We start from the raw sequence: 9,088 nt of genomic DNA, 5'->3' as shown, positions 1-9,088 counted from the left end.
GACGCCTGGAATGTGAAAAATGCTTTGATTTAATTCATCTTCGTTGTGCTGGTGTAACAAGTTTTAGCCACGTAAAAGCAAACTTGCCCGGAAAGTGGATCTTTTGTAACTGTGCGCTATCAATGCTGCCTTTTCATGGTGGTGGTAGTAGTAGTAGTAGTAGTAGTAGTAGTAGTAGTAGTAGTAGTAGTAGTAGTGCGTAGTTCTTTATTTAATGTGGCACCACACTTAGCTACAAGCTACTTTCCAGGAAGCCCACAACAAAATATTCAATAAAAAATTACAACCTACATCAAGAATTATGTACATTAAGTAAAATATTATTATAAAAAGGATATCGCAAATTGAAATATATATTTGTATACATGTGTAGGAAAACAGAGATAAAAAAACTAAAAACTTAAAATTTTAGGCGACGGATATCGTGAAGAAACATTCTTGTGCCAGCCTTTGCGCGTATAGCATCTGGTAGCGCGTTCCAAGTCTTAGCAGCAAAATAACGAAATGACTTAAGACCATGCTTGGTACTGTTAACCTTAGGTAAGGAAAGCATGTTAGTGTCTCTTAAATTGTAATCAGTCCTCCTTGATTTAAATTGAGTCAGCAATAGGTCTGGGAGCCTTATTTTGAAAGCAGTTATTGACCGTTAGCAACATGTCTTGAATCCTACGACTCTTCAACGTCGTATGCAAGCCGATACAATCGAGCAAGTCTTCATATGAAATACCCTTATCTTTATATACATATCTAAGCGCACGTTGATTTACCCTTTCCATTTTCTTTGTATTCCTTTCCCCACAGGGGTGCCATATCTGGCCGCAATAATCAAAATGAGGTAAAATTAAAGCGCTATAAAGTGTTTCCTTGGTTTGAAGAGGCAGGATATTTTTTAGCCTATTTAACGCATTAACCTGACCCGCCACCTTTCGAAAGATTGATGCAACATGAGATCTAGATCAATGTGATCTAGACCTGTCAGGCCCGTCTGAGGCCAGTTTCCAAATACAAGCAAATGATGAGATGTTAGAGACAATGATCGATAAATCCAGCCAGCTGAAGTTGATGCACTTGAATACGCAAAGTATACTTTGGACATTTAATGAATTCGATTTGACAGTCAAAAAATACCCCCTTGATATCATAACTCTAAGTGAGACCTGGATGAAAAACAATAAGGATCGACTAGAATATGTCTCACTCCCTGGTTTCTCAAAGGAATTTCGGAATCGGGACAATGTCAAGGGTGGTGGGGTGGGGGCTTATATTCGAGACAATATCAAATACAAGCGACGAAAGGACATCAATAACACCCAACCTGACATGGAACACATAGAGGTACGATGTGATCGTTCCCATGCGGGGAAGGATCACATCGTACTTCCTGAAGCCTATAAAGACCTCGCACGAGCATCAAATACATAGTTACGCGCGCAAGCTTCGCGTCACGTTTTTAACTTTAAATAGCGTATGATAACGATCTTCGTTTTTCATATAACTGATGAAGGCTTAAGCATGAGCCGAAACGTCTGTTTCAAAAATAACAACAGTCAGAGGCAACCAATTTCTATAAAACTCATGACATCGAACACCTCTGGCTGGAAATTCAAGGAAAGAACAAGCGCAGTAAACTCTTACTGTGGAATTTTTACCGGTCAGAAGCCATGCACAGACCTTCAGCATGACTGGACGAGCTCGAATATCTCATCGGTTGCATTATTGCGCAGTGGGATGGTCTTCTCGTTCTTACAGGCGACATGAATTTCGATCTATTGGGCGTACCGGACGCCCCAACGCGGCGATATACTTCCCTACTTGACACCCTTAATGTCAAGCGAATCATTGACAAACCTACAAGAACAACAAGAACATCACGAACCCTACTGGATCACATCATTATCAATGATCCATCCAAACTAACATCTCATGGTGAGTGATCACGATGGCCCCTTCGCGTTTGTAAACATCCGCGTAGCTCGTTATCAGCCAAGATAAAAGCACATCAGAAACCTGAAGAACTTAAATGAGACAGCTTTTTTAGAGGACTTCTTCGCACTACCATTTTCGGTAATAACATGAACTAATGACCCTGACGATCAATTAGAGACTCTCAACACCTTGTTTAACGACTGCATTGAAAGGCACGTCCCCCTCAGAAGGTACCATGTAACACGTCCTCACGCCCCGTGGATGGATAACGAAACAATACTTAACCTCGAGTCACAAAGAGACAAACTGAGGCGAGAAGCGCATCAGTCAAATTCAGAATCTTCTTGGTCTGCTTTCCGGGAAGTGCGAAATAAAATAAAGAGCGCTATACGCAAAGCTCGTAAAGCTTTCATGGAAAAGGCTTTGCTGTCCAACAAGCCTAAGGAAGTCTGGCGCATATTTCACCGCGTACTCCACCCTTGTCGACAGCCTTTAAGGTTCGACCCAGACAAGCTTAATCGTCATTTTGCTACGACCGCAAGGAGAACGCTTGATGTTGAATCGACCAGCCAAGATGAACTCTTCCAGTTCATCCGCGATCTTACGGATAAAGAGGGCGCCTTTCACCTGGAAAGTGTTGCACAAAGAGAAGTCCTGCGAACCCTTAAACAACTGCGTACTGACTGTTCGACTGGATCCGACCAATTGCCGGCCTGGTTCGTGAAGCTGGTTGCTAGATACTTAGCCGGCCCACTCACAACTATTATCAATAACTGTATTTCAAAGTTTTACTTCCTGCATGCCTGGAAACTCGCGCGTATCAGCCCCATTCCAAAAGTTGACACACCTGTCTCGGAAGATCACTTGCGTCCAGTGTCGATTCTTCCCGTACTTTCTAAGGTATTTGAGAAGCTTGTTGCTTCTCAAATTACTGATTTCTGCGTTAGAGAATCTGTCCATAGAGACACCATCTCGAGCTTTCGTAAGGGGCATTCGACCTCTACGGTACTCTTAGGTATAAGGGACGACCTATTGAGTGCCATGAAAAGGAAAGAGGTAACTCTTATGGTACTAGCAGACTTTTCGAAAGCATTGATACCGTTTGTTTTAAAACGGTGATAACCAAGTTGTATCACCTCGGTTTTTCGAAGTATGTCCTCGAATGGCTGGCTAATTATCTATGCGGCAGGAGACATTACGTTCAAATTGATGATCGTAAATCGTCACCCCTACTTTCCGAATTTGGAATCCCCAAGGCTCAATCCTTGGACCGATGTTGTTCAATCTCTGCGTCGCGGATCTTCAAGATGATTCTTCCACCTACAATTAAAAGTTTCCAATATGCCGACGATACAACATTATACTCTATCTGTTCTACACCACAGATCACATCTCAAGCGGAAAGCGTGAATGCAACCCTGGCAGGCGCCTGGTCAAATGATTCAAACCTAGCCCTGAATTCTAAGAAAACCAAGGCCATTCTTTTCTCATCTCCACAAATGGCTCATATAATGAAATAATATGATAAGATAATAATGATGATAACAAAGGGGGGGGGGTGAAGAACGACACAACAGAGCGAGGCTCCAAATTGAGTGCGCGCCCCCCCCAAAAAAAAATTTAAAAATAGATGAAATATCGAATTACAAAACAACATTAATATAGAAACTCTCTATATGTGTATATATATATATATATCCAAAGATATAATTTTAAAAGCACTGTATTCTGATAACTGGCCCCTCCCATTTCAATTTGCAAGTTCATTAAACCCATTAGGCATCTCCGTTCCAGTGTTGCTCCAAGGCCTTATGTTCCATTTGTACAAGGCACCTTTCAGCATTCAGCAGCCATGATTTTTAACGAATTGCCAGCAAATATAAGGAATTGCACAGATTTTAAATAATACTGCAAGCTCTGCAAGGCGTTCTTAAAAGCGCGCGCTTCGTCTTCCTTCTAAAGATGTAGAAACAACCACCACCACCAACCAATATATTCTACATATTTACTTTCATGTATACTTTTTATTACAATTTAGTTAGTCATTATAGTTTAGTTTTAATATGAAATGTTGGTATGAAGAGCCACACCTTTTATGTGGATATACTGTGAATAGACCGTTATTACTATTATTATTATTATTATTATTATTATTATTATCATATATAGAAGGGTTAAACTTGGTATCCGTAAAACAGTGCTCGATACATATAGTAGAGCGAGTATAACGTGTGATATGCAGAAAAGATCAACCAACTACATTTCATCCCTACAGACTTGTTTCCTGGTTGCCCACTCATCAGGGGCATATATATATATATACAAATGTGAAAGAAGGAAATTATTACTAGTTACTCGAGTTTCACGCTCGAGGCGATTATCAGACTGAGAGTTGTCTATGAGAAGTAAACGGTTATGAATGTTTAAAATTCAAGACAAGAACGGTTAGAAATCGTCATATGTATATATGTCTGTGAAGGAAAGAAACAAATAAACTATGCTTTCATCCCGACAAGCCTATTTCGTGGTTGCCCACTCATCAGGGGATTTAATAAGAATATACTTTACCATCGCTTCTTATATACAAAATATTTTGCTATGGCGGCAAGAAGACACGAGTTCATTACGTTTGTTGAGTGTAGAAAGTTTCGGTCGGTAAAGCATCAGAAATTTTTCCTTTAGGCAGAGGTTGCATTTTTTGCTCGAGCTGTTGTATGGTGAATGCGAAGACAGGATGCTCCATGAAATACAGTATTCAATGTTGTTGTCTTTGAGAGTCCAGATGTACTTGCTTAGTCCAGTTGAGTTTCTGTGTTTAGAGTGGCGGAATGATGCGGTATGGTTTCGGTATCTTGTTTTGAAGTCGTCTTCCGTGTGTCCGATGTATGTTTCTGTTGTGTTGTTGTCGTTGCGTGTGACTGTAGCTTGGTAGATGATTGTAGGCAGTTTCCTTCGAGTGGGTATGTGTTCTTTTATCGGAAGTTGCATGTTTTCTTGTCTTGAGTGGTATTAGGGTTAGCTGTGGCGGTGTCGTTGGCTTGCGTGTATGACTTTAGAATCTGCTTATTGTGGTTATCAATTATCTATTTGGCGTTATTCATGCAGCTGTAACTTATTTTTATGGTGTTTTAGTTGAGGATTTTTCGGAGCTTGTGATCTTTAGGGAAGGGCTTGTCTATTAGGGCGAGGAACTTGTAGCCGATTTGGTACTGGGGTATTTGGTAAATGGAGGGTTGTACCAGATGATGTTGTTGCGTTGTTTGTTTTTCTGTCTGTTTGTTGTTGGAGGTTCATACTGTAGTGTGTAGTGGTATCCGCTTTCGTCCAGTGCTTTCTGGTATGGAGGGACGGCTTGGTCAAATGATGCTTTGTCGGAAGTAGGGATGAAAGGCGTTTGTTGATCCCAGCGGGAATGTTCTTTGTAGTGATGGCACAGGGGGCCCGCACAAGCAGCGTGTCTGGTCGTTTGTTCCAAATATAAAGAAATGTACGGGAGAATATTGAAGAGTCGTAATATCGTAAACTTATATCAAGGAATGTCTATGCTAAGGCTCAAAATAAATGTAAACCTACCTCACTTGCTGTGTATTGTCGTTTCTGTGGTTCTAAATGGCGAATTTGAGCGATTTGGTAGATTTTGCGTTGAGAGTTACTTTACTGTATAAGAAGGAGACAAGGGTGGAAAGCTCATTTTCGACCGCTACAGCGCGAAGCCGATTTTCACCCAGAAAGTAGAATCGTTCGGCTTTCAAATCAAACACCAGATAAACTAAAAGGTTGACGCTTCTTCTCGTGTCATTCAATCGAAGATACCTTCAAAATCCAAGCGCTAACCGCCAAAAAACTTTCGAAAAATGCAGCTTTCCAAGCGATCGGCATCCGCGGCACAGATTTCGAGTGCCAGGGAGCAACCGTCACGCTGTTTGCTCCACGCTGATTGGATGATTGGGCAGGATGTACAGGCCAACTAGCTCGCAAATCTCGGCTCCATCATAGCAACCCATGGCTACATCAAACATGAGGGATTCATCTCTCTTGACCCAGGGTTCATTCTTATCAAACAGGAGGTTCTTCCTTGAGTGCATAATGACTAATATAATCAAAAGGCACAATCAGAAAATCCTAAATGAAAACGACGAGGCATCCAGCGAAAAGAAATGCAACTGCAGAAACAAAAACATTTGCCCTCTTGACGGCGCGTGCCTCACCGGAAACATCATCTACGAAGCAACTGTCACAACAACTTCTGGTAACGCAAGGAACTACATTGGAATGACAGAACATGCATTCAAAACAAGATACAACAACTACAAACTCTCTCTCACAAAAAAGCGAAAATACTCACATGATACTGTACTTTCAATTTGTTCTTTCACATTTGGGACTTAAAGGAGCGAGGCAACGACTACAAGATCAACTAGCGCATCATCAAAAGGGAAAGCGCATACAAAGGCAAACCATCTCGCTGCAACCTATGTTTGGCTGAAAAACTTTGCATCTTGAACGCTCAAAATGCCTCTTTCTTAAGTAAGAAATCTGAGCTTGTAACGAAATGCCGCCAAGAAAACAATTTTTTCACAGCATCCAATCAGAAGAATCGCGCGCGTGACGACTTCTGACTGTTCTTGAATTTTAAAGTGCACCTAAACCCTTAAATTGTTTTTCGCTTAACGAAATTAGCGTATTTTTTGGAGTATTTCTGTGCAAACATTTTTTTATTTGCTCAAATCTTCAATTTTCTGTGCCCAGTCAAAATACGGAAAATCGGCCGCCATCTTGCCCCACGACCGAGTTTAAAGAGGAATGGCTCTAGCGGGTAATGTGACGTCAAATCGAGAACACGAAAGTCTGCATTTCACACATTTTCACTTGTTTTGGAAGGTTGTAGTCGACATTGTCCGAAAATATGCCGACTAAGTGTGTTGTAGAAGGATGTAGCAACGTGCGAAATTTGCAAGAGGGTATCGCGCTTCCTACATTCCTCATACAACACACCTAGTCGGCATATTTCGGACAATATCGACGACAACCTTCCCAAACAAGTGAAAATGTGCGAAATGCAGACGTTTGTCTTCTCGATTATACGTCACATTACCCGCTAGAGCCATTCCTCTTTAAACTCGGTAGTGGGGGAAGACGGCGGCCGTTTTTCCGTGTTTTGACTGGGCACAGAAAATTAAAGATTTGAGCAAATTAAAAAACTTTTGCACAGAAATACTCCAAAAAATAAGCTAATTTCGTTAAGCGAAAAGACATTTTTGGGTTTAGGTGCACTTTAAACATTCATAACCGTTTACTTCTCGTGGACAACTCTCAGTCTCATGATCGCCTAGAGCGTGAAACTCGAGTAACTGCCTCAGAAAGCATGGGGGTTCATTCGCACGCATGCCACTCCAGCGCCCGTGATTTCCCGGAGTTGCGCGTCTATTCCCGGGGACCCTTGGGTCTAGTAAACCTGGGATACCATTTTGGGCGCGTTGGTATGCGTTTCGTAGAAGTGGCATGCGTAAGTACAAGCCTCACCCCTTGCTTTGCACAGGTGCCTCAGAATGCATGGACTTCATTCGCACGTATGCCACTCCGGCGCCCGTGATTTCCCAGAGTTGCGCGTCTATTTCCGAAGTGCCTTGGGTCTAGTGAACCTGGGAATCCATTTTGGGCGCGTTGGCATGCGTTACGTAGAAGTGGCATGCGTGAGTACAAGCCTCACCCATTGGTTTGCACAGGTGCCTCAAAATGCATTGGGGTTCATTCGCACGCATGCCACTCCGGCGCACGTGATTTCCCGCAGTTGCGCGTCTATTCCCGAGGTCCTTTGGGTCTAGTGAACCTGGGATTCCATTTTAGGCGCGTTGGCATGAATTACGTAGAAGTGGTATGCATGAGTACAAGCCTCACACCTTAGTTTGCACAGATGCATCAGAGTGCAGTGGGACTGATTCTCACGCATGCCACTCTGGAGTCCGTGATTTCTCGGAATTGCGCGTCTATTCCCGAGGCCCCTTGGGTCTAGTGAACGTGAGATTCCATTTTGGGCGCGTTGGCAGGCGTTACGTAGAAGTACAGAGCGTGAGTACAAGCCTAGCCTCTTGGTTTTGCTTGGGTGCTTCAGAGTACAGTGGGACTCATTCTCACGCATGCCACTCCGACGCCCGTGATTTCCCGGAGTTGCGCGTATATTCCCGAGGTCCCTTGGGTCTAGTGAACCTGGGATTAGATTTTGGGCGCGATGGCATGCGTTACGTAGAAGTGGCATGTGTGAGTACAAGCCTCACCCATAGGTTTGCACGGGTTTCTAAGAGTGTAGTGGCACTCATTCTCACGCATACCACTCCGGCTCCCGTGATTTTCCGGAGTTGCGCGTCTATTATCGAAGTCCTTTGGGTCTAGTGAACTTGGGATTCCATTTTGGGTGCGTTGGCATGCGTTACGTAGAAGTGGCAAGCGTGAGTACAAGCCTCACCCCTTGGTTTGCATAGGTGCCTCAGAGTGCATGGGGGTTCATCGGCACGCATGCCACTCCGGCGCCCGTAATTTCCCGGAGTTGCGCGTCTACTCCCGAGGTCCCTTGGGTCTAGTGACCCTGGGATTCCATTTTGCGCGCGTTGGCATGCGTAACGTAGAAATGAAATGCGTGAGTACAAGCCCAAACCCTTGGATTGCACAGGTACCTCAGAGTGCAGTGGGACTCACTCTCACGCATCCGACTCCGGCGCCAGTGATATCTCGGAGTTGCGTGTCTATTCCCAAGGTCCCTTGGGTCTAGTGAACCTGGGATTCCATTTTGGCCGCGTTGGCATGCGTTACCCAGAAGTGACATGCGTGAGTGCAAGGCTCACCCCTTGCTTTGCAAATGTGGCTAAGAGTGCGGTGGGACTCACTCTCACGCATGCCGCTACGGCGCCCCTGATTTACCGGAGTTGCGCGTCTATTCCCGAGGTCCCTTTGGTCTATTGAACCTGGGATTCCATTTTGGCCGCGTTGGCATGCGTTACCTAGAAGTGGCACACGTGAGTGTAAGGCTCACCCCTTGGTTTGGACATGAGTCTCAGAGTGCAGTGAGACTCACTCTAACGCATGCCACTCCGGCGCCCCTGATTTACCGGAGTTGCGCGTCTATTCCCGAGGTTCCTTGGGCTTAGTGAACTTGGGATTCCATTTT

This window comes from Stylophora pistillata, chromosome 5 (assembly GCF_964205215.1).
Source record: "Stylophora pistillata chromosome 5, jaStyPist1.2, whole genome shotgun sequence".
Lineage (NCBI taxonomy): Eukaryota > Metazoa > Cnidaria > Anthozoa > Scleractinia > Pocilloporidae > Stylophora > Stylophora pistillata.
This window is presented reverse-complemented; position numbering follows the sequence as displayed.